The sequence below is a fragment of the Trachinotus anak genome, unplaced genomic scaffold, assembly GCF_046630095.1.
Source record: "Trachinotus anak isolate AG129_WGS33_773 ecotype Australia unplaced genomic scaffold, CSIRO_AGI_Tana_v1 ptg000007l, whole genome shotgun sequence".
NCBI lineage: Eukaryota > Metazoa > Chordata > Actinopteri > Carangiformes > Carangidae > Trachinotus > Trachinotus anak.
In genome coordinates this window covers 10832533-10860315 of record NW_027273858.1, presented here as the reverse complement: position 1 = coordinate 10860315, position 27783 = coordinate 10832533, and the positions used below count along the sequence as shown (strand labels likewise).

General features: G+C 42.7%; 1 protein-coding gene across 2 annotated transcripts in view; it reads right to left on the bottom strand.

Annotated features, from left to right (window-relative positions):
* Nucleotides 1–27783, bottom strand: part of lrmda (leucine rich melanocyte differentiation associated) — a 198288-nt gene that overhangs the window by 151489 nt on the left and 19016 nt on the right. The gene's annotated exons all lie outside the window — the stretch shown is intronic.

The following is a 27783-nucleotide window of genomic DNA, read 5'->3' as shown; positions in this document are numbered from 1 at the left end:
CCTGAATATTAATGGAAAAGTGACCTTCATGAGGAAGAATATGTCATCGCATATATCGTTATGATATTTGTCCTATGGCCATTTCGATATAGCCATTTAAATGGCAGTGTTAAAAAGTTTGTGTAATCATGTTTGTGTCTAGCCCATGTGTGGGCCATTAATAAGGATCTGAGCATGTGAGCATGTGACGGAGGTCTGTGGGCAGTGTTGGGCAGCTCTGAATGGCCCTCTCCTTGACTCTGACGGTGTTGATTATGGATGATTAATGGCGTAAAGGAACAGTGAAAGAAAGGTCATCTCCTGGGTTCTAGAGGGAGCAGCTACATTGGGAGTAATTAAGACACTTGTGTAAGCATGATTAATACGCACACACTGACGCTGTGCACGGTAAACAAGGCAACCAGATGGTTGAGCTATGGACTTCAAATTCTATTTCTGTAAGTACAGCAGGATATAGAACTGACTGTGTGACGTGATTTTGCAATTTCATGCTGGACTTTAATTCAGATAAATAGTTAACAGCTTACCTATTTTGAAGAAATTCCCCAATCCCGTCAGTACAGGTCCAGCAAACAGGCACACACGAAAAAGAAAAAGTAAGATTTAGTACTAATATCAATTGCAATATATATATATATTTATTTTTTTTTCTTTTCTTTTCTTATCTTTTTTCTTTTTTTTTTTAAACGTACTTAAATGTCAGACATTGATTGACGTGACTGACGCAGCTGATAGGCTTAGCCTGCATTATATGGTCAACCTAAGATGACCCACTGCTGCACAAAATCAATCATCATCACTACGTTCTCACCAGTCTCCACCAAGATAGAACACATCAGCACATCCTGTGACCAGCTTCTACTCATATTACACCAGCCTTCATGTATCACATAGCGTGTACTCATGGGCAACACATCAGGTTGCACTTACACTTCAGTGAAGCTGCGATAATTATCATGCAAACATCTTGATGTATGATAACACTAAACACAGATGTAATGACAGCTTAAACAAAAAATGATCACGGTACTTTTATCTTAAATTACAGCCCAGTCTTTTAGCAACAAATAATATTGTTGCTTCTAATTTACATAAGCAATTGGAAAAACTCAAGTCCCCACTCTCTCACCCTATGGTCTCCCCTGTCATGTGACAGGAGGATTAACTTCACGGTGCAAATGAGTTAGGCCAGTGTGGAAGACAGGTGTCACTTCACTCCACTAAGCAAAGCTAACTCCCGCTCATTCTGCTTTTATCATGTCTCCATGTCTGATTTGCAAGTCCCCACCTTGCAGGACACTGTCTCACTGATGTGTGACTGTGTGTGATCTCAGGTTTAGTTTACTACAATAGAGCAGAGGTGCATTCTGGGGCTCCAAACCAGACAAGTTGTCACTTTATGTGTGCAAATGACAATTACATGCAATGATGTTGTTACTATACTGCATTGGTAATAGTTATACTATCTATGTGCACTACACAATTAGGTTTATGATGACTGATGAAGGTGATGGTCACCAAGGACTCATACTAATAGCGCTATTAAAATAATAGCTGACAAAGGTCTTCAGCTTTAGCTCTTGTCTAATAATCAGTGACAGTAGAATAGTACAGCTATAATCACTCTGACTAAACTCATTATGAAGGCACGGAGGCTCGGGGGCTGTAGTTGTTGAGAAGTTAGAGCAGAGCGTGGGGAAGCTGGGACGCTGAGGAGAAGCAGAGCCATGTGGAGGGGAGTGTTGATACATGCCCAGCGAGACAGTGAGTGTGCAGCTGGGAGTGACGCTACCATTCTCCACACTGTTTGTACATCGCCTCGGTGTCCTTCACTTCCTGTTACTCATCTGAATTCGGCTCACACACACAAAAATAAAATATTTTTAAGTTCACGCATTCTTGTAAAGTTAGGTCAACATCCGTATAATGTCCTCTTAAATAGGCACAGTAATAACTGATTTATGCTCTCTGGGATAACACACAGCTGTCTCCCCCACGATACTTGTCGAGACAGAAGGCCCCGTGTCAGTGTCTTCTCAAGTTAATTGTAAGTGAGTTCCAACATCAGGCCTACAGTATGCTGCCCAGCTTCACACGTCAACAAACAGAAGACTACCAGGGCTGACAGTCACCGAGCAGCTCCACACACTAACCCAGCCTCTTCCAGAGGAGGCCCTGCGATGTGATAGCGCCACAGAAGACAAAGGGATGGGCTCCATATGGCCAGGAATCACAGCCTTCAAAAAGAAAAAGAATGGAACCGTGAAGAGAATCTGCATGACAGCGCCAAGAAGCAAGCAGCATGGAAATGGGATCTCAGCCAATACAGCACTGATTTGGTGCTAAAGCTGTTTGTAATATGAAGAGTGCAGGGAATATCAAGCTGCTTGAATAATTCTATGTTTAAAATCCAGGGCTATAAACTGAGTGTATTTTCTGTTTGCATTTTTTTTTTGGTTTTTTTTGTTATCATACTTTCTGGGTCAAAGTTTTGCGGGTTTCCAGTATGACTGTGGAGTCTGAATTCATGTAGAAACAGTTTTAACCACTCATTCATCAAGAGCAGTCCTGTTCAGTGCATATTTGGACAATCTGGAAAACTCTTATTCCTGAGTAAGATAGAAAGCAGGACTTTTCACTTCCTAACAGAAAGTGCACACAAATGTTGGCAGCATATTTCCTGTTGGAACCCTCCGTCTCCTTTGTCCCATCCAAGTTTGTTAAACCGCTGTCATTTCAATTGTTCAGCTATAGAAAAATTATAATCCACCTGTCAACATTGACAGGGTGTTGGAAAACTTGGATAATGGATAGTGTAGGACCCTGAAATTCCAACCAGGCCACTTACTGCCAACTAAAACCATTACAGAATGACAATTCTTTTTCAGTTTATTTGAAAATTGCACTGAATCACTGCTGCCTCCCTGACCATCTAACCACAATCAATTTCCACAGCCAGACCCAGATATGAATGAGAGCGGGAAAATGAAATATTGACTTGTTTGGTAAAGGGTTTTCTCCTCTCCTTCCATTGTTGACAACCCCATAAAAACTCCATTCAGCACACTTAACTATTTCAACATAGTGCAGATAGCAGAGAGTGTGACTCAGAGATAGTGGCCCTGTGTTTAGGGTTACACTGACATTGACTTAATAATTTGATTCATGGGGCCATTCCAAGCTATTTCCATAGGTAATCAACCTTAAAAGGGAAACAGTAGTGTCCACAATTAGAGATTAATGCTGTCTTTGGCCAACTTGCTCGCTGGCGTCATCAAGGTAATTAAGGAAAGATAAATTTCCACAGTTTAACATAACAATGAAAGTCAAGTAAAAGACTTAGAATGGTCTCTGCTGGGGAGGAGAGGGCACATTATGTCGCATAAAAAAAAAAGTAAGATGTAAAAATAATGACATTATTTCATGTGAGATCCTGTGGTGACCTCTGCACAGTTAGCATGCTGTTAGTCCGTCAGTGTTCTGTAGGACTGGTTGTGTTCACACTCGGGGCCCATACACCAACCGCCCACTGACAAAAGCTGAGAGGGATCCCTTTGATCTCTGCCTCACTAAATCAACACCAGACAAGGTTCATGCAAAGGTCGGCAAAGTCATCTGATCATCACATTCCAAAACCAAGTATTTCATGACAGCTATGCACTGGTACAGGTTAAATGTCACCAAAAGTTCAGGCATGACGACGGAACATGGACAAATTTAACATGCCCCCCCCCCCAAAAAAAAAACCCCAACACAAAAAGAGAAATAGATCAGCTAAAGTAAATAAGAAGAGGCAGAAATGTGGTTTTGTCCTGCAGTTAGTGGGATTAAAGCTTGTAAGAGGTACACCATTTATTATTAAATGACACTGATGACCATACTAAATTTTTTTTAAGAAACTTGAATTAAAAAATTGACAATAAGAGCGTGACAGCAAGAGAGAAAAGTTCCATGTATACTATGGAAATAAAAAGCTAGGCTAAAGTGGGTTTGAGTTTATATCACTTCACACCATTTCAACAAACTGTATACACATTTTCCAAGCTTTGATACTGAGCAGAGACAAGGATAGCAACAGTAATACAGTCCATGTTCAGATCACACAAACACAACGGTTCCCTGTACTATACAGCCATTTACACAGGGTCACTAGTCTTCACAGGAGACCAAACCTATCATAACACAGCTGTGAGCACAGACCTCCTTTGTATTCTGAGAAAAAAGAAAGGGGGGTTAAAAAGATGATCCAATTAAAGTTGTATATCATTCTGCTCTCCTCTGTCAGTGCATATTCCTCTGGCTCTATTAGAAGCCAGCTCCTCCCAGGCAGGCCAGTGTAGCTCTGTAATTACACCTCTTCCTCTGACAACCTGCATGATTGTTTTCCTAACACTGTATTACTTCGTTAGTACTTTCCAGTGCGCGTTATTTTTAAACTGTCAGTCTGGCCCGACTCATCCCCCCCGATCTGCACTCGTCTGTTTATCATAACAATCATTAATAACTGTCACTTGCCAGCATCCATAGAACAAACTCATTGCCTCATTACCATGTTGCAGCGTTTGTTCCGGCGCAGCGCCTGTGTATCGCTCACAACAGGGCCAAGCCAATTACTTTGCTGAAATGGAATCGCATTAATCAAAACTTAACAAGGTGGCAAATTTAAAGATATCACATTGCAAAAGACAGCATAACTAATATGTCACTGTCATGGTTGCTGTGGAGGTATGCAGCAGGCAGGGACTAAATATATCACCTTACAACGTCCATATGAATTTTGACATTTCATATGATCTGAAAGGTATAAGAGACAGAATGGACTACACAGAGCTGAGTGCTGGCTGCTTCTGAGGACGTCTTTGTCTCTCCACCCAGCATATAGAGGGCAGGAGTGGCAGAAGAGTGCAAGGGAGTGAAAGAGGGGGATACAGACATACAGACAGAAGAGTGACACAACAAAAGTGAGTTAAATAAACCTGGGTAAAAAAGGGAGGACAGATGTGGAAATCATGGGGGCAGTAGAGAGACAGGAAGTACAAGAGGAGGAAAGTGAGGAGGAACAGAGAAGAAGAGGAGGCGGCAAGGGGGGGGGGGGCACTTAAAGACTCAGAGAAATTGCAAAGAAGAAAAGAAGATGAAGAAAAAGAAGTGTACAAGGAGAAAAGGATAGAGGGATGGACAGGGGAGCAGTGAAGTAGAAACGAGGAGAGGGAAAAGGGAGAGGGGAGGAGGAAGTGCCGAGCGTGTCTCTGCGAGCGCCAGCAGGCGGCAGTTCATCATGTCTCCCTTCACAGAGACGTTTTCTTTTACACTTTAAATGATGATACTCATCAATCACGGGCTGACAGCTGCATCAAGCCAGCTGCAAACATGCAAAGGCCAGCAGTGTGAAACCTGCTGACGCCACCCATCGCTGCATACAGGAGGAATCAGTCAGCCACTCGGCCTCCGCCCAGGATTTATCTGCTCTCACAACACACCAGCTTGCTTTTCTCTCCGGCAAACCCAGAGTAAATACAATCCATTTTAACAAACACACCTTGCAAGGGTTTGAGAAGTGACGCGGGCTTACTTTCATTTAGCATGCAATCTGCAAGGGTTTCAATTAATATACACTTATTATATTACACAATGAATTATTATTATTATAAAATAATTACACTAGCAGCCACAAGTTTAAATGGCATTTATTTTATTTATATATTTATTCATTTTGTTTAAGACAAATATTAAAGAGCATGCAGTAAAGAAAGTCTGTGGTCTTTGCAAATAGGAAGTCAAGATATATTTGACCACTGACTGACTGGACACAGCATGAATCTGGACTGGAGCTCACTGGCTGGGCCTTTGCTTTATCAGAAAACTGCAGTGGCAAGCTGTAACACCAGTGTCACAACACATAGCTGCAGCTATCAGGAGATTGTGCACTCACCATCAACCACAACATGTCAGAGATCCTGATTAAATTAAACTAGTTGCTTGAAGTGTATGTGGTGCTGGGAGTGGAGGAGAACAGAAAATGCTCAAATGTGTTGCGTAATCTTCCCATGAATGATTAGGAATACAAAAGTGGTTACTGTGTCTGTAATTCATCTGCATTATGAATCTATCAGTCACAAAGACAAAAGGCAGTCCTTGGTGGCAGAGGTTATCCATACACAACTCATACACACTACTGGTCTTAGATTACTCCCTTCAGGCATCCTTCACTTTCTCCTCCTCCTCCCTTTTATTTAGCTTTCTTAGTGACTGCTCATTTCTAGCACTCAGACAGAGGGGGGTTGAGCTGAACAGAGCCAAGCAGATGGATGCGAATTCAAAGTTTCCTGATCTTTAGCAGAAGTTATGGAGGGTTATCTTTGGCTGTATATCTGGGCCCTGGCAGCTCTCCCCTGGTGATGAAGGATTAAGCAGCACAGCTGTCTCTTCCCAGAATGATGCAGTGCAGTGCTCCCCGACACGACAGCATCACTTAATCTTAATGTCCGCTCCTCCAGCGCAGACGCACAGGACAAAGCCAATCAGCATCACATGCCACGGGGATGGACCCTGCTGCCTGGCCCGGGAGTCTCTCACCCTCACAGGCCGATTAATCAACTTCAGACAGCCCAGTTCAATCCCAGCCACAGCTCCCCCTGCTCTGATCTGCTCTCACTCTCTCTCTCTCTCTCTACACACACACATATACACGCTCTCCCTAACTGTTGTGATGTATAGAGCAGGGGAGGGCTACCATGCAGGAACACTTATCAGATTGCAGTCCACATTATGCATGTCTTTGTGTTACACAGAGAAAAAGGTAGTGAGCTAAGAGGGAGGGAGTGGAGAGTGCAGAGTAGGGGAGGTGAGATATTGAATGCCTACACCTTATTTCTGTCACAGACCACCTATTTGTCCATCCATGAGCTCAAGTAAGGGCTTAAAGAATAATGACTAATGTTCATTTGGACAAATGACTCTCTGGGAGGTCCTGAGTAAGGATTTAAACCCGATATGACACCAGAGCCTTTACAAGGAGACAACACGCTTCCTTGCAGTGTTGTCTTAACTTCATATGATAGCGTAACAACCTGGATCCAGATCACAGGATTGCATTCACGCGTGTTGCGCACAGACAAACCATAGAAAATGGCTTACACTGCCCGAAGAAAGGAAATCCTCGGAGAATCTGCTCTGACATATCAAATGCAATTCATCAAGTCACCCAACAATTACAACACCACCGCTGAAGACGGACAGGGAAGTAATATGCATGGCAGAGTGATGCTTGGGAAACACACCCTAGTGTATGTTTATGACAGTCTGTGGAGCCCTGGTTATGTGCAGATATAGAATATTAGCTCCATAAGTTATTCTCAATTGCAGTCAGTCTCATTACCCATAGGCATTTCCCTGTTTCATGGAATGATGAAGAGCATTTCTGCTTCAAGTAGAATAGTGGGGTGTATACAACATTAACACATGCAGGACTCTCAGGCGTCCTATCCGAAAGGCCGCTATGATTTAGGAGAGCTAATTTAGTGCAATAAGCACTGAACACCGTGAAAGCATCACAGCACTACTAGTATACAGTATGACCTTGAATAAGTAGTAAACCAACATAATGAGGTTCTTTATCTGAAGAATACTCTAATCTTTCTTTCATACAGTGCCACTGTATCTAATATATGTATGCTTATATAGTGCCTTAATAAAAAGACATAAAAAGGGAGAGGTTTACATTATTGTATCTGTTTCACTGCTGAACCGCAATTCATAACAGAAAACCACTCTTAGGTATTACAATAAAGACCAGTTTTTACCGCTATAGTTTGTGGTTATAAACAAAAGGAATTCATCTTATTAGTCAAGCGATGTTGTGAAACAACTTTCTGGTCAGATATACAGCACAATCTGGGCTTGATTTCTTCATCTGTCATTTTCAATCTCTTCACAGTGCAGCCTCTTAATCTAATAAGTTATCCAGGAAATATGATATTCACCAAGCAACAGTGGTCATTTACACGTAGTTAGGTTGTTTCTACAAAGGTAATTGCTGTTGGCAACAACACAGCGTACCCCACGGGTAGCTTGCGATGGCATCTAACAGTGATTTTGCAGCGCTATCGTCCAGGCTAGGGGAAGCATTTTGGCCGAAAAGAGCAGAGCCCTTGGCAGCTTCCAATCCGAGCTTTTCCATTAAGACCTCACTGAGCAAAACAGAGCAAAAACCAGAACAAGGATAGGAAAAATAAATCTCTTCAACTATGGGTCAATCCTCTGCCAAACTGGGCATAGCCAATTTTCTGTGCGTTAGCACAATATCATGAACGGAGAAAGTTATTTGTGGACTGGAAAAAATGGTGGACACAGCACCAACACAATTGAGGATGTTGTGGTTTGGGCGACGATGCAAAGAGGGATGGCCAGAATGAGAGAGAACGGGAAGAAGAGTAGTAGTGAGTGTACCAAATGGTATACCTAATCATATGGTGGGATGGGAAATGATAAGATTTTATTGATACAAATGCCATTATCCATTCTGCTTATCAATTCTTTATTGATTCCTGATGAATTTTCTGTGTGGAAAAAAAAGTGAGCGCTGAACTATATGTGATATTTGTATTGAAACTTTCCTGCCACATTTCCTCATGCACAGCTGTTGTTGTTGCCTCTAACCTTTGACCAGCTGTGTGAAACGTCTGTTATTAGTCATGTGGCTTAACAGTTGGCTCCAACTGAATTGCCTAAAACCTTGAGTCCCCAAATGCCATCTACTGTTTAGTTAATGTGCTCTGTTTCAGTCTGCTTCTATGTCAAGTCTATATCATAAACACATGAAGATCACTGGCAGTTGCTGCTGGATAACGTGGCAGCAAAATGAACTAATACCCGAGAAAAATTAAGTCAAGAAAACCCACAGTATAGAATGTATGGAGTATAGTATATCTCTTTAAAACACATATACGTGGACATTTATACATAGATCATTGATTATTCATGATCAAAATAAGGGCCACAGTCTGTAGCCATGTTTGTGTGCCAGGAGGCTTAGTCCACATTTTCAAAAATCCAGGTTCACTTTGACTGAACTAGAGAATATGAACCACACACTGCACCCATGATATAGTACAGATAATACAGGCTGCTGCCGAAATATTACTGCACCATTACACTGTTATAGAGTTATACCTGTAGTGTGAAACCATCAATGGTCTTCTAATGATATGATGATAGAGCCGGGACATAGTTCCATTAATTCATCATTCTATATTCTCCTCCACAGCTTCCAGAGACCCTGCTAATACAGACATCATCTCCTGTCCCACGCACATAATAAAGGCCTGTCAGATCCACACCGTTATTAATTAGCACTTCTCTGAGGTGAAATTCAATCAATTGCAGCCCCTCTGATAGCTTTTTAGCACTTTATGCAAATCGGATGTGACCAAGTCCTGTCACTGCCATGGTGGCCGCCAAGGAGAAAAACCTAGCTGCACTGCACAGTCACTCCTCCAACTCCTCTCCTCCTCCTCCTCCTCCTTCTCCTCCTCTTACTCCTGTCATGGTGCTAACACATTCATTACTTTAACATTTGAGCTCTCCTAGCTCTGATAGCATCAGGGAGGGTGCGAAAGAGAAAGGGATGGAAGGAGAAAGGGGGGTCTTAATGTTCATTTAATTAGAATTAGACATATGGCATACGGAGCAGAGAGGGTGACAGGCCCTGCAATGACTCACCTGAGGGGAATGGAGAGGCAGCACTCAGACACCATGAGATCATAGAAGTGCAATAATGGATGGACAGAGGTATTTGATTTGAGTGGGTTGACACCAGCTACATGGTTTAAATTAGTATGGATTTCTGTATAATAACAGATTTACTGCAGTATATTTAATATTAAAGCATCTATACATGGCCATAATATATGACTGACAGTCTGTGCAGGTTGGTTGGTTTCTACAGCTGTACAGCAATAATACCCTTGATTCCGGAGGAGGCCTATCCCTACCTTTAAATTTTGTTTTATATTCATTTAAAATGCTGTGCCAAGACAAAAAGGTACGAGAAGAATGTCATGATATAAAGACAGACTTCAGCTTTAGCCACTGTACAGTCATACATCACTGCAAGTGCACACTTACATGAAAACATGCAAGGATGGGGACAGTTAATGGCTCCAAAATCTCTCCCAGGAACCCATGCATTTTTCATGTCGCCGTAAAAGGACTGTCTGTGGCGAAGCTAACTGCGTCGGACGCTAATTGATCTGCGGCTTTAATGCGTGTGAAACAAGGGAGTGTCGAGCAATGCTGCAAAACTGTCATCTCAGCCTTTTTCCTCTAATGCAGCCATAAATCCTGCAGTCGTCGCCCCCTCAGTCAGATGTTTTCATTACAACCATATCAGTTTTATTGAAATTACTGACATCTGCATGTTTCAATAATTGTAGGTCCTGCAAAGCTGTTGTAGCAATTTTAAAGGGGGAGGCCCCCGCTCTGCATTCTGGATCAATTTTCTGCTCTCGAGGGACAAGAGGGGGAATGTGGTATTGGAAAAGGCACAGGGGCCCTGATAGATTGTGTGGTTACTCCGTGACGGAGACAAACAGTTTAATCCGGTGTAAATCTGCAGGCGCAGTGTGAGATTGTTTTATACAGAGATGTAAATTGCATTGTCAAAATCAGTCATCTTCCAGGTATGGGGCTTAACAGGAGCCACTTTAGAATGGGAAAGACAAACGCTTATCTCACTCCGCAAACCCTGGGGGGAGGCACAGAGCCACCTGGAGCTAGCTCTCTCTTTGTGAGGACAAAACACCGTCAAATGAGAGGAAGCACAAATACCTGCTGAATAAGGTGTTTGGGATTTATCAAAGCTGAAAACTATGACACAAATTTGTACATGTAGCCGGCTGCACTGTAGGTTCTTATCATTTCACTGTAATGGGATCCCAGAGCAGAGCAAAACAAACAACTGCACAACCTAATATAATAGACAGTATGAGACTGGGAGGTTACAGCGCCGAGGTAACGCATGTGTTCCTCCTGTTTGAATTATCTATGGTGTATCTATGCATAATGCATACTGGGATGGGTCCCATTATTATGGCGTAGCCAGGCAAATGAAATATCCCTGGAGTTTTCTTGGCGACACAGTCCACTAAATCAATGCAGCACTTTGATAAAGCTGTGTGTCTAGATAATAAGTCAGCAATAACTACTTGCAATCATTTCATTAGGTACAGTATGGATGATACAGTTAGGGAAATGAGAAAAAGAGGGTTGAGTCTCTAATGTGGAGAGTGCTGGCTCTGTGCCTGTGTGTGTGTGTGTGTGTGTGTGTGTGTGAGTGTGTTTGTGTGCGAGGTCTGTATTGCTTTGCCTGTGAATTTAGGCCTGCGTGCATGCGTATGTTCCTGTATGACGCACAAGCATGTGTGTGAGGTAAATGTGTGTGCGTGTGTGTGTTTGGTGTGAGTGGGCTAGACTGATGAGGCTTTAGTATATCTGTCAGGCACAGTTTGGGGATTGGAGGAGTAGGCGTGCAGGAGCTGGTGGCCATACATCTCTATTACACTAGATGGTCACCACAGTGGCCAGCTGTTTATTCTCATTAGCTCACACATTGGCCGTCCAAACAGACTCTCCACAGCCCTGCGCAAAGCCAAGTCCATCGTGGTCCAGTTCAAACCAGTCCAAAACAGATGTAGTCATGTTTTAAGTGGGTTGTTTTTTTAATGTTTCCTCAATGCGTATATTGGAAAAAAAAAAAAAAAAAACGACACTGCAAAGGCAGAAAAAATACCAACAAAGGTACACAGAGCAGAAAGAGAGAAAGTATATCGGCAAAAATCAATATTGACGATCAATTCTACCTTACAGCCACTCAATAATTCCTCCCATATTCCCCTGCACTGCTTGGTGAAGAATTATGTGTTGGATATAATATCCATTTTCTACATTACAATAGTTGTCGTCACCGTGTGCTGGAAATGCAGCCGTGTGACAGTGAGGCAGAAGTATTAGCAGGCTCTCTTGGTGTGGGATATGAGAGGAAGGGCTTCTTTTTCATAGCAGTGCACAGACAAGGCTGCAGTGAGAAAAGCTAATGGCTATGATTAATGACAAAGGGCCAGAGGAGAGCCGGGACACAGACGCTACATATATCATCCTCTCCCATCAGTCTATGCACCTCCCAGGACCCTCTCGGCAGAGGGGGGGGGGGGGGGGGGGGGGGGGTGGAGGAGGAGGAGGAGGAGAAGGAGGAGGAAGTGAGAGTGAGAGAGTGAGAAACTGAGAGAAAGAGGAGAGAGAGAGAGTTATCTACTCCCAGCCATTTACACACAGGAATTGCTTCTCTCTTTCTTCTTGGGGGAAAGTGGAAAAAAAAAAAAAAACAAGTGACAAAGAGGTGATAAGGTGAACAAGAAAATGGCGTGTAAAATAACTGGGAGATATTCTGTGAGAGAGGTAGAGAGAGGGGGAAAGGGAGAGAGCAGCCTGTGATCGTTCCTGATTTCAAGCAACTTGACTCTTCGCATGCCGAAGCCACATTTCCAAGGTCTTATCTGCCATATGGTCTGCCCTGTTTAGATGATTTATTAGGTGAGGAAAAGAGCACTGATAAATTTTACTGTGTTTCCCTGCATAGGCAACCCGTGGTGTCAATAACAAAACTCAGGCGTCTTTAATGAAAACTTTTAGTACCAAAAAGGGCAACCATCTATTTATGAGTCACTATAATATTACACCGGCAAAAAGAAATTATCTGTGCTTCTCACGCACTCCCAAAAAAAAAGGCCTGAATTGAAGTGTGGGTGTGTGTGGGTGTGTGGGGGGGGGGCACAGATCATATCCATATGTCAGCAGCTCCCAAGCACCCTGCATTTAACATGGCGCAGGTATATTTCTGCTTAATTGAAGCATTCAGCTGTTTACAGCTCACACAAAAACAGCAAGGGTTTATTTATGGCCAATTATAGAGTAGTGTTTTGAGTGAAGGAGGCCCATTATGGATTCCAGCCCTTTTGATTCTAATTAGTCACTGTGCTCAGGTTTTTGGTTTACATGCCTGATTTACTGGGGGATAGGCGGTGGGGGTGGGAATTAATTTCCTATTAAACAACATATGCCTGTTACTAAATCAGACAAAAGCTTGCTGGGAAACAAGACATGAAAACAATAACTGCAGAACAAACTGCTCTGCTGCAGTGTTTACCTCTCAACTCTCTTTTTATGTGCAGAAAGAAAGAAGGGAAACTACAGGGCTATATAACTGGCTCCTCTGCTCTGATCTAACTTTATTTAATGTCAAACTAAATTGTTTCATCTTAAAGTCATGGAAATGTTTTGGTTGCACTGTTCATAAAATATAATATAATAATAAGACTATAACAGAGATAACAGACTAAAATAATAATAAGATGATTGAACCAACTTTAAACTTGTTTAACAGTTTGTTAGGGAGGACACTCCAAACACACAAGTATTGACTCCAGCTACATTACTAATGGCACCAACGTGATCAAATAAATATGCATTGTAAGTAACTTATGTAATGAGTTATTTATTAGTTTGTGATTGTAAATGTAAAAGATGAAACGGTTTTCTTTTCACTGCCCTCGCCTCATAGACTGATGACATGTGTAAGCTATTCATTACATGGAAACGGTTTGCCAAACATGTGCCAACGGCTTCCTAACAATGACCTGTTAATTTGCAACTAAATTGGAGTCACAGAGCACATTTAGGATTTCATTTGCAAACCAAAGCTGGCCGTTTGAAGTACAAATACCCTACATTTAACAAGTTAGAGTCACAAAGTTCACAGAGGACAGAAGGACTGATTCACAGAATCAATGTCAATATGTTACTACGATTCTTAGACAGGCACCAGTTTATATAGTAAAACAATAACCCACAGTAAAGCCAGTGAAATATAATGGAACAGCACAAACATAAAATTGTATTCAATTACTAAGAAAATAATAAAAATAAGTAATGCATAAGATTTAATGTTGTTCTCTTGTTTTATGATCAATGGATAACCAGAACACTACGGTGCTTTGTACCTCTCTTAAAGCTTTTTGACTTATTTATGGTGACTGTGTAGCAATTAATATTGCACGGGCTGTATTGTCATTTTTCAAGCCATTTCCCAGGAAATGTTCTACACCCCGTAATGGCCCCTCGAACGCTGTAGCTGTCATGTCCTGGACAGCTGCATTTTTACAAGACAAACTCAGACACGTCACACTCATCTCTCTGTGGACTAACTTGCTGCTCATTGCCACACAATAAACACACACACACACAGCCAGAGCCACACAGAGGCCAAGGCCAGCAGCTGTTAATAACTGCATGGAAAACTTTGATTAATATTTCACCCCCTTGTTGCAGGGCTGTTGAGCAAGTGTCACCTTCCAAACACTGTCCCATGAAACCTTTTCTTTCAGGGACCCAGCTTTGCCAGGTGGAGATGATAAATCTGTTAGGATTATGCCCCAAAACCTCATCAGGCTAATTACAGTGTAGCCATGCAGCTCTGATGCATGTCTACGTCTGTGTTTAGGTGGAGGTTTGGACTGAGGCCAGGTTAGCAGTGCTGGATGCTATGTAAAGAAATTGAGTCTTCAGCTTTCAAATTAAGCAGATCTCTCACTCCCCTCATGTTCATTCTCAGGATCCACGTGCTTTCAAACCTCAAGCTCTGGTCAACCCTTTAAAATAAGATTCAGCGGGCCATACTCGGCCCATCTCAGGGGAGGGTGTTTGGCTGCGATACATAACAAACACAGGCATGAAGGGTGTGAAAACAAACTTGGCCAACACACCTGGATGTAAACACTTCTGTTCCACTGAGAGGGCTTTTTCTTTTTTCTTTTTTTTTTTGCTGTTGTTGTCATTAAATTGGAGGGGCAAGGTGAAAAAAACCTTGGATATCAACATCATGTACTGTTTCACAACTGCAAAATACTGGCAACAAATGTGACAACATCATTAAGTCCAAACACAGCCTGTGCATACAATGGTTTCAGTGTTTAGTGAGAAAGGAGAAAAAAAAAACATGTTTACAGAAAAGGGAGATGTATGACACATCTCAGATGTGTTTCACAGGCAATAACTCAACTAAATATATACACACATATGTACAAAAACAATAATTTAGCCTATTTGTGACCATTTGTGTTAAATAAATACCATAAACCTATACTATCTATATGAGTTATTACATTTCATACAGCTAATTCAAATCCAAGACAAGGATTATGGACCTGAAATCACAGACTTGACAGTGTGCTAATAATGTGTTATCAATAATAACCTGTTCCCCTCCATATGTTCCCACAGACTGAATGTGACAGCAGCACCAATAATCCAACAAAGACGCGTACGAGAGAAATATGAGCATATTTGTGTCATCCCACACTTCGGCGTGTTTGCTTCTGCATGGCGCTGCTTCTCTGTCAGCTGTTGTCTTTTGTTTCCACACACCTCACACTGGTTGCAGCACCTGTCTTTCCCATTCCTCTGTGAAGACTGCGTAGAAGGATAGAGGATGGAGAAGGTGTGTGTCACCTGGGGTCCTCTGACTGAGAGAGGCTGTCATGCCCATCACTGCCCCAGCGGGCCCGCCAATCACACACAGGCAGGCCCATGCTGAGACAAGGCCAGAGAAAACAAGCAAACAAGACAACAATCGACAACAGTCTTTAAACATGCTTGTCATTCTCCTCTGAGAGATTTCCATTTCAGCTACTTAAGCAGTACACAAAAACACGACAGCCATTGCCAACAATCTCTAAACACAACTCTGGTGTTCTCCCTCCTCAGAGAGATTACAGATTTCCAGTCATTTAGTAGAGAACGAGAGGTGTCTGCAGATCGAGGGGATGGGCACAGCACGCGTTGGCGTGTCGCAGCCTGACTGGGTTGAGCGCGGTGTGGCGTGTCATTTTTGGGCGCGCTGTTGCTCAACATCAAGAGAAATCGATGGCGTCTCCACAGGGGCAGGGAGGCCTGTGGAATAAAGGAGCTTCTCAGGTCTGTTTGAACTCATTTTCTTTTCTGGGCGGTTGCCCCCTCGCTCAGCCCCCTAAGGCATCTCCCTCACAGCAGGCCCTGACAGCTTGACACATTGACAGCTGCCGCTGAATGACAACTGATTTGTACAAATTTCAAGCCTTATAAATCTACCTGTCACAACAAGAGCATAAAAGAGCTTGGACCCAGCAGGTAATTCGGAAGTGGTGGGGGAAGAAGAAAAAAGGCCTGCTTCCTCCTCCTCCTCTTCCTCACTCCTGACAGCACGGTCTGAGAGGGAGAGAGAAAAAGATGGGGGATAGAGAGTAAAGAAGACAATATGGCTCTGTTTTTTCCTTTCCTGCCAGTATACCATCATCCTCTCCTCAGGTCCACTTTAAATAAGAGCTGGTGATACCATTTTCTTGCCAACGGGCGATCAATCGTCTCATTTAGAGATTATAAAGAGTGTATTGAAAATGGAAAAGTGCAATTTTGTTTTACACCAACATTAAAGCAGCGCCACCTGCTACTCACAGGATTATCACATCAGTCTGCTTCTCACGGCTCTCACTGGGTAAATGAGCAGGCTCTTTTTACGGTATTTAAACAATATCCAATACCACCATGGTGTAGCGCCCCTACCTCCCTGGCTGCCCTCCCCCAACCCCCCCCCCCCCCCCCCCCCGGCCTTTCATCTGTTGGTAATGGCAGACCTGGCGGGCAAGGCCTATAGCTGCAATAAATCCTCTTCAGGAGTATATCTTATAGCTAGATATAAACTATGAGAGACGGGGGCAGAGGAAAATCAATAGAGGTGACAAACAGAGAAAAGGGTTTATAATTCTAAATGAGTTGTCTTTCTCATTTTTACAGGGATGATGGCTTCTCCGTCATGACAGGTAAAACCATGATCACATTCTTCTCCAATGTAAACACAGCTGCAATGATTACTCTTCTGTAAATTTACCCATTTCATTCTTCAGATTCAAAAACGGAACGTGATATGCTGCTGACATGTGGCTATTACAGCTGCTAAATCCCCCCTGCCCCCATGCTTCCTGTAAACAATTCATTAAGAGAAAAAAAACAAAAAAAAAACAGACACTGATCCAACAATAGAGACAACGATGACGACGACACTCTTCTCACTGTTACTGTGTTTGGCTTCACTTTAAGGAACAATGCGAAGCAGATCAGGCGATAACAGCACAGAGGTCATCCAGTCTCTCCATTACATCTCATCCATGCTAGGCTCTGCATGCTCCCACTGTTAAACAGGAATCACATAGCTGACCGATGACACTTCTTGTGCTTGTTTACCGCTGGGTTGCGATCAGTGTCGGATTGCTATAGGCAATGACCGGGACCGGAGTGAATCTGCAGAGCAGGCTGTTTTATTTGAAACTGCACTGTTTGCATGCAATCTGACAGTTGTTAATATGTGTTTTTGCGGACGAGCACGGGTCATTAAACTAAGATTGACTGCCACAATTATCAGAACGTCAGTGTACAACAGCGCAGAGTAGATGCACATTTGCGTTGGCAGCGTGGACCATGGCTGGCTCTCAAACTGGCTTCATGAATTCAGGTCTGTGGGGAAGAGAACAACTCCCTGCTTTCTTAAACTCACTGACTTAGTCTTTCAGTGTTGGAGAACTGCCTGCTAAACCTCTTCTATTTGCAAGTAGGCAAAACACCCTAATCCTCCATTTGTGTGTATTCATCCCTGTCCTAAATGTGCCCTTCCGCACTCTAACCCTCAAAGACCCTTCCCTTCATGCAGCCACCGACCCTGCTGTTTGATTAAGACTTAGCCCACTGCTTTATCCCAGGACAGGACCCCGGCTGGGCCAAAAAGCATGAGTTAAGCAAAGGGATTATCAGTGCCACTCCCATCGAGGCAGTCAAACTGTCACAGAGATCAAAGTGGTTCCCAGCTGACCCTCAGTCATTTAAGGCAGGTGTCCTCTCATATTCTAATGCCGTGACAAGTGCACAAACTCTGCTATTGAAAACAGGAGCACAGGATTGTTTGCCTGCCCCGACTAGAGTCGCAGCCGTATATCATCTGAGGATTTGTTCCTAGTAAGTCATGTTGAATGACGTGCCATGTGTAAAGCTGAACAGGATTTTTATTTATCCTTCATTAAACTTTTGCACATTTATCAGCAGGGCATATAGTCTGTATATCACACCACAGTCTATACATGAGTCTCTAAATTATGAAATGTTAGTTACTTGTATTACAAAATGAGAATCTTAATGTGTGCACAAAATGTTGACGGCTTGATGACATTTAACGTTTATTTTACCACAGTGTTAAAGGAGAATCTAGGGAAAGATCTGCTTGCTTTATTATTGTAATGTACTGTGGATTAACTGATGATAACATTATCACCTTTAAATGGGCACCAAATACGTATAATTCACTTCAGTATTCCACAAAAAAATGCAAAATGCTGTTGTATGTCTCTACCAGCTGTTATTTACCCAAAACAAAATGGCAACAGAGCAACAGTCAGATGTTTTTACTGAGCTCATAGTTGATGACAAGAGTCCTGTTATGTCTTGATAATTCGGGAACATTGGCATGACAAGTATTGGTGCTGTAAATAAGTGAACACAGACTCTGGTGTGACACCGCTCCAGTGGGAAGACAGCCTAAACGCCACATGTCCCTCAAGACCTCCAAAATAACACTGGTGCAAAAACTCACTTCTCTCAGCAGCTCAAAACCTGAAAAAAAAAAAAAAAATCAAAAGGTGTGAGGAAGAAGGACAGAGCAACAAAGAAATTAAATCTGCCCAATAGTCCCACAATCATTAAAGGCACTGAACGGTTCTTATTATGGCATCTGAAGCCCAGCTGGTCTTAGATCCAGCAGGTCGGCTGTAGTTCAGCTGAGGGTCTTGTGATCTGGGGTGTGGGGTGGGGGCAGGGGAGGGACTTGGCTCAAGAAGGAGGAGTAGGGACGAAGGGGCTTGGTAGGGCAAAGGGATGACGGATGGGCCTAGGGGTGAATGCCAAAACCATAAATCCAACCTCAGCCTGACCCCACGTTCCTATAAAGTTTATTTACATTTTCACATTGCGTCCACCTCTAAAACGTCTATGTTTAGACATTCACAGCAGCGTGACGTGCCCATCTATCTTGCCACCAAGCTCTCACAGAAGACAGGGAGCTGGGACCAGTTTATCCCACCCTGACCTGCCTGACTGCTTGCTCATATCCTCCCCCTGTTCAAGGATCACTCAAAGGATCTTTTATTAATTGTGGGTTTGTGAAGGGAGTTTCTATTTATATTATCACGCAGCCGCCTTTGCAGCTCGCCTGCTGAGCTGTGAGTATGCTTTCAGGCATTTAGGGACTTTTAACTTTCCTCACATTGTGTTTGATATCTTTCCCACATGTTATTCCCAGACTCATTTAGTAATGTTTATTGGCATTGATTTAAGCCTTTATTTAAAGATTAAATTAGATTAGCTGGCAGACATTGGCAGTAAAGTACTAAACCACAGTATCACAATTTCCTACTGGAGGGTGTCATGGGGATCGTGTCTATTTACACTTCAACTCCTTTAATGATTTTCATTCAGAAATCAGTTTCGTGTTTACACTCATCAGTCCTGCCTGGGATGATTTCTGGCAACTTTGAACACAAAACTACTCAACTGTAATTAGCAGTAGCAAGAATTCACAGTTTTACTGCCAAAACATTAAACAAAAGCAAAAAAAAAAAAAACCCTTCCACGCCAAAAGAGCTCACATGCTTTTAACTCTTTTCTTCTGTTTGTGAAAAGCCAGATAAATAAATAACTAAAGGCAACATCCTGCCGCTTCACTTTCCTGCAGCCCCCATACACTGCTCTTTTTGATGTGGGCGCCTGTTGAGAAACCTTGTTTGGACAGCCATGGGGAGGAGCTGCCAGGCTTATAAGTCTGCCACAGAACACAGGCGCACACAGGGCAGCCCACGGGGGTCCTCTCATCGGCAGAGGGAGGGGATTCTACCACCTTAGCGGGTGAGAAAGGCACAGTATTATTACACCCCATCAAGGAAACTCCAGCTGACAATAAATCCCTGAGTGCTTTACAGTGCAGACAGTGAGCATGGAAGAGTGCCACTGAGAGCGAGAGGGGAGGAGGGAGAGGAGACAAGGAGATGAAGGAAGGGAAGGGGGAAGAGGACTATCCCTCAAAAGGCCATAAAGCCTTCAGGCTGTCATTCAGACTGAGAACCATGGCAACGGAGAGTGTTTGGAAATTCCTCTTTTCTTTTTTTTTTTTTTTTTTTCAACTAAAGATTTTTGAAGCACACTTGATCGGTCACAGATACTACATTCCTTTTAAGGCTAATAAATGTCTGACTTTACGAGGCAATTAGAAATAAAAGAACTCCGTTACATCTATTTGTTTTTCACAAGCTCCGCTGAATGCTTTCTGTCTCGCAAATGTATGTTAACATGGACACAATACTATTTTCATGACCAACAATTTCATTCTGAAAATAAATAAATAAATAAATCACAGTGGAAAACAATGTACGGGGCAGTTGGCTGCAGGCAAAACCATTACTCGAACAGCGTCCTGTCAGAAAAATCTGCCAAGAGCTAAAAGAAAAATACACATCTAAAATAATCACTGATGATCCTGGGCTAGTTCTGTGGTAGAGACAGCGCTGTATGGCCTTGTGTGAGAAAACAGGGAACATGCCTAAGTTATTACTGCAGGAAGGCAATCTGTCAAAGCCAGGCTGTTCTGGCATAGCCAATACCACTGGTGAGATCAGAGAGTCAGATTCTGCTTGCAATTACTGCTAAAGGACCTTGGATGCAGGCAGCCTGCTATCAATTATATCCCTGGCCCTAGACACTTGGAGCTGTCAAAGCCCTACTGTCTTCTGTTTTGTAACAGAGGGCCGTCTGAGGCTCGGAGGAAGCCTAGCTTCTCTCCGACAGCAAGGGATTACAGTTTGTGTCATTAAGTGCCGCTATTATAGATTCACACACACTTCAGAGTATGTTTTTCTCCTACTTCTCTTGCTCTTTCCAATCTGTTACTGCACTATACCATGCCGCCTCTGCCTGTATATGTGTCTCTCTCTCACTCAGCCCATGCTGAGTGGATTAAAACTAAAAAAGAGAGGACACACTATGAGGAGAAGTGTTCTGGCTGACAGCTCTGACCTGGGTATTTATGGTGAGGCTCCCAGCTCTGATATTCACCCTGGGTACTTTATGTGCACTGCACATGGCTCCTTAAAGGGTACACAGATCCCCTGCGCCCAGCTGAACACTGCCATGTGAAGTGGTACTCTGGTCAAACTATCCCCAAAAAACTCCAACACAAAATGAAATGTGTTTCTTTCACATTATTTTACAAAATTAAACATTTCTCTTGTCTGAATATTCACCAACCCCAAAAATTATAATGATGGCAATTTAGCGGTAACCTAATGTGATATAAATTAAATTTACATATGCACCATTGAGCCACTTTTTCAACTGCATTTTGCTATGCATCCTTCCCACCTCGTGGAAGGATAGACAGGGAGAGATTAATCATTTTTTCTGCAGGATGACATGACTTTGGCCCACTCAGCCCTGAGCTGTCCCTCAGGGCAAGCCCTTGGATCATCCAGGACCAGAGCTTTGGCACAAAACGACAGATCCCCCCACCACAGCCCCTGCCAAGTTCCAGGACCTTATCACTGAAAATTACATTCTTATGGTAAGCAAATGTGCTCTAAAGCAATACTGCAGTTGCCAGTTGCATGAAACTGTCAGGGAGAGGAGGAAAGGTCATTTGCTGTGTGGGTTTCAGCAAGTAAAATATGGCACGCACACTGTGTGTTTATGCATCTGAAAGCGTGTGTGTGGGTGTGTGAGTGTCTACACGTGCACCTAGTTGGGGGAACAGGGGTTCAAGGGATGATAGCAAGGTTATTGTCATCTAAGCTCTTCAAGGTCAGCTGCCACCATCAGCACAGGCATTATCTCCTCACACAGACAGCTAATGTAGTGCAGCTTTGTCCTTGGAACGGAAGGCGGTCAAGAGATGGTCCAGCCATTTTTATGTGCCTCGCTTAGACAAAATTGGACTGATGACTTTTACATGTGTATGTAGTATAGTTTGGAATTTTTTTTAAAAACTTGGTCATAGGAATTATACGTATGTGCTAAGTTAAAGCAGAGAGAACTTGATAGCTTAAGACAAGAATTCTCATGTGTTGGCTAAATGTTAATATGTTACCAGCCTTTGAGACAGACACAATACAAATGGGAAATTGTCGAACCCTGAAAGATGCTTAACAGGTTAAATGGTTGATTGGTTCCATTGTCTCCTTCATCTTTGTCAATGGGAGACAATGAAAATGTACAGCACAGCAAAGTGATATGCCCCAGTTCACTTACGGAAGTCTCCTGCCTTAGCTATTCTCGAGAACATCTCTATATTAACTGTAGGGGGGGGGGGGGGGAGAGCTGAATCAAGTCTTTCTGCAGTGTATTCAGACAAATCTTCAGTTAATTTCATTATCCTCTTGGAATAAGATGCCAAAACCCCCGACAATACCAACAATTGATGTTGACAAAACTATGAGAAAGGAGTGTCAGTCAAACTCAGGTAGCCGTTTACATCATATAGGGGAATTTTGACAAACATGGAACAGGTGAGAGGATTTCAATTCCGCCTCGTTGATTGATACCAGATATTTGCTTTCGTAGGGAAATTAAACTTCTGCTTTTAAGCCGTTGAGTTCCATTATCTGTCTATTCTTCAGTAGGTTTACTCATGCACGGAGAAGGTGCTCAGAAGTTTCCAAATACACTCAGAGAGATTGGGAGGAACTCGCTCTGTCAGAACCTTTTGTGAAGGGTTTACAGCTTAAACCCGTTGCCCTATACACCGGTGACCCCTTTTCCCCTCCGACTCAAAGTTTCTCCTAACATCAAACTTGGGATTATCTTTTGATTTCCTTTTAGGTGAAAAGAGTTCTTAAGTCCACAGCTGTGGGGTCTGACAGACAAAGGGGGGGGAGGAGGAGAGACTGTTAAGTCACCATATTTATCATGACTGGGTTACCACTCCTGTCAGAACCTTTTTTCTTCCACATGCTAATTGGCAATATCTTCCACACTCCCCAAAACCTCCTTCATCACCGCCTGCCCACCAATACAACCCTCCCTTCTTTTTTTTTTTTACCCACTTTCCCTTTTCTCTTCCCTCTCCCCCTCCCTTTCCCTGCTTACCCCCATACAGAACCCCTCTCCCTGGCTCGAGGCTGTCCCTCTCCAGGGGGAAGCAAGCTCTGTCAAATCAAGGCGAAAGCCTATTAGCATGCTAATCCACAATAAAAGCTCAAGATCTCCTGGGCTATATTTGTCACTTCCCCCAGGTCCAATCAGACATATAAGGATGTGCTGATATCTTATAACCAAATTTAACTGATTCGCTTCAACGCTAGACATGTATAAAATCGTAGTGATCAGACACACAACAAATCCAATCAGGAGGTGGACTATTTAAAAGTGAAAGCTGCTAAACTGCTCAGAGAAAATAAATTAATAATGTACTGTGTGTGTCAGCTGAAAGGATGTTTGCTGCAAACACAGTGGCATTCGAGGCAGGCCTACGGAAAGAGAGAGGGGTCAAATGAACCCAAGCGAAGACAGCACAATACTTATGCAGACCCAAAGCCCAGGGGGGCTCTTTATTGACAGCACCAGTCTTGTATCTATGCTGAGAGCCATAACTACATCCACATCTGCAGCTCTGTAACTCCTTAAAAAAAAAAAAAAAAGCGCAGCACTGCTGGCATCAACATCTGTGGAAAAAAAAGTTGTTGGACGCAAAACTTTAAAAACAGTCAGCAGCTATTCTGTAGAACTCCATGAAGTGCACAACGTGCAATTATGTGATTTGGGCTATATCCTGTAAATCATTCAGCATACATCTACAAACCTTGACATGAAAATCAAACCCAATACTTATTAATCCATGTATGCCAACTGAATTATGATTACAATTATTAATTCAAGTCAAAAAATAAATACAGTACATTATCTGTGCCACAGTAACAAAGATTTTGATGATCACATCAATGTCTCTTTTGTACCCATTTTTCTTCCAAGACCACCTCATCATCTTCTCAAATGGTAAACATTTCATGCATCCCAATTCATCATCTATTTTCTGAAACACTGACACAGATATGATGAGAAATCTAATGCAATGTGTCTGGCAGCAGCATTAACTTTTAAAAAAACTTCTCCTGTTTCTCAGAAAGCGCCAGGCATGGCTTTCAAACAGGGAGATCAGAGAACATGGCCGCTGTGGTTCGCCTGCTACCATCAATCAGACCCCAAATGGCTTCCCTGACACCACCACTACTCATTTTCCAGCGTGCCTTATGTGGCCACCATCTTGAAAAGAGCAGTAGAGAAAAAAATTGGTGAAGAGGAAGGGTGCTTTCAAAAAGGAGAGGGGCAGCGAGGGTTAGCTAAAAAATCGCTGCCAAACATTCTCCTAACAATAGGTTTCCCAACACATGATGTGGGAGGGGTGGGTTGCAGATGTAATCCCCGTGCACACCAGCAGAGAGTGAGTGAGTTCTCCTGTCAATATTGTGTGTTTGAAATTTTTGACACACGCTCACCCCTACCTTAACCCTCCCTCGTTAATGCCATCCTCCCTCTTCGCACTCCTCTCCATATCTCTACTCGTCTCTCCTTTCCCCCCCCTCCTCAACCCCCTCCCCTCCCTTCCGTGTGCAGAGGCCAGAGTCAAATTTACAACAACTGTCAAAGTCAGGGATGACAGATAAATTAATCTTCTCTTCATGAGTTTACATCCCAGGCATCTGGGCTGCTGATCTGGCCCCTAACAAGCACAGGGTCTCAGCGAGCTGTCTTTTAAAGCTGATGTTTTCATGGCCAGAGATGAATTACCCTGTCACGAGAATCTATTTATACAGCAGTTAGAGGGTGGGGCTCTGGATGCAGGACAGCGTGATTTCATGGGTTAAGGTCCCCTTGAAGCATCTGTTAAATCTGGTTCTGTCAGACACACATCAGCACCGGGTCCATTTTGCAGTGGTTTTTGTTATAGATTTTCCTCACAATTGCAGACTTTTTTTTCGCTGACTTGTCTGCTATGCACAGTTTCTGGCCAGCTCGTCCCTCGAACATTCCTCACTACATAATGTAGATCCAAAAGTAAACTTGTCTTTGATGGCGACTCCATTAGTGAAATTACATTACAGCAGAGTGTAAAAGCATATAGTGCAAATGTAAATTCACATTCATCATCCCAAAAGTCAGAGAGGAGATGGAGTGCAGGGGATGGAGTTGCCCCTGTGGATCACGGACCCATTATCTAACTCAAACAAATCCAGTGGCTGTAAATGCTCCCATAGGCACTAAATGAGACTTAACTGACAGGTATATTTTGACAAGGGCTTTCTCATTTACTGCTTACATTTACAGGGTATATTTTTAGGGGCCTATTTTAGGCATCAACACAAGAACATCAGTATTGGAAATGCAGAGCATTACAAGTGTTGATTTATCTTTTAGTATATTTAGTATATTGTATAATATATATATTTTTAAAAACCTAAAATGTTGCAAAATGCTCAGTCACAGCATTCGCTATAGCTAAACTACAAAGTAGGCTACACTCCAAGACCTGCGCCACCTGTGAGGCTGCCATTGTTATGCATACTTTGTTTCATCTAAATAGAGCATGGACATCTACTTTAGCTATACGTTTCAGCAGAGACAGAGCAGAAAGGTCCACATCTTAATTTACCTGTTCCTGCCTCTTGTGTTTCAAAACATCTGCCTAATATCAGCAGATAGGATTACTTCTCAAGGAAGTCACATGACTCACTTGAGCTAATGTAGTTCACTATTACATCTCTTTGAGCTTTCTATGCACATAGCAATAACTGTATTTTTAAAATGTTGACATTTTACACATTGTGCAAAAAAAAAAAAAAAAAAAAAAAACACAACCACAGGATGCAACTGTTTCTGTTGACATACAGCACTGTTGAGCTTGGTACCGGTGCTAAAATTGTCACATGACCCACATTAACTAAAAAGGGATCGCAGTCTATGTGTGTGTGTGTGTGTGTGTATCCCACTTGAAAGCCAGTGATCATAGAACTAGAGTTACAAATATACAACTCTTTCCTGAAAGTGCTGATGACTTTGCTGTTTCATTCTCTCTCTCTCTCTCTTGCTCCTATCTCTCTCTCTCTCTCTCTCTCTCTCTCTACCTCTCTCTCTTTCACTTTCGCACTCTCTCTCTCTCTCCCATTCATCTTAAAATGGATTGCTCTGTCACCTGGACTAACACTTTACTGAGAGCAGCCATCAATACTTTTTGTCAAAAACTGCAGGCTATGCCAGACATGTCATCAATCACCATTTACATAAAACAAAGAGCTTTCTATGACTGCCAGTCAGCGGCAGGACTGCTCTGACTTTGCTGAAGATAAAAGGAGCTGTTTCATAGGTCCACAGAGACACTGACTGCACGACAGGCCTACATGTGTTGTCAATCTCAAACCAATTGCTATTGGTTAGCAAACAGCAAGCAATAAATCTATGAACCAGAGCCATTTGATCTCATCCATGAGAATGGAGGTGAGCCTACAGCTTGAAATGAACAGACAGGTTTAAATGGGTGAAAACCGTACAAATGGGAAAATTACTTTTCGAATGTTACTAACAAAGTCCATCATGAGAAAACGTCAAATTCACAACAATCAAACCTAAGGTTTAATGAAAAAATGCAACTGTAACATTTGATTGCTTCACCAGCGTCTGTGGCGTGTCAATGTCCACCTGTGTTTGGACAAGTTCATAAGTCAAGAGATATGAACGGCATCCTCTCCCCCGCCTCCCAGCCGTCCCCAGTGGACGAAAATAAGCGAGCTTTGATATGAAACACGCACCGGCCTCAGAGGTCTGGTTCATACATTCACAGCTTCTGACACTCAGAGAAAAGCACGATTTCATAGCATTTATTTAACAGAAGAAATATGGTAATCTTCCTTATAATTGCTCACTCTCCAATCCATATTTTCCAGACGAATACAGTAAGCAGGCCAAAAATTCAGAGATAATCTATTCAGCCGATATGGTTTGTTATTTTGGAAACAATGTATTGCATAAGCACTGAAAACTGATTCACTAGAAACTAACAAGATTTCTTCTGTTTTCTTCTCACCTAAGGTTCAGTACATATGTGAATGTGCACGCACACACACGCGTGCGCATGCACACATAAAGAATTCAATTTGGAAACCATCATTGGAGCGCAGAGGAGAACTGGAAAGTCATATTGCTATAATGCTCAGATTATCAATCATTCTGACATTTTATTGGCTTTATCACTGTACATACCATTAAAATGATGTCTGGCCCAGATTGTCAGGGGGCAAACATTAAACAGGCCAGGATTAAAATGCAGATCCCAAACACCTTCCTCTCTGCTGCTGAAATTGCACAGGACTAGGCAGCTGACTTTGGATGTGCTGTCAGAGGAGACATCGCATCAACACGGAGCTGGGCTGACGAATAGATAGATAGTGTCACACTCAGGAAATGCAGAGGCTTCCGTCTATTTATCACATGCTGTAGTCAGTCAATGCACTAAAAGAGTGATAACAAATGAGGGGAAGAAACATCTATTAATCTCCCCTTGCACTCCTAATCAGACACCATTGGCAAACTCCTCCGCGATAGAATGACATGTGGCTAGCC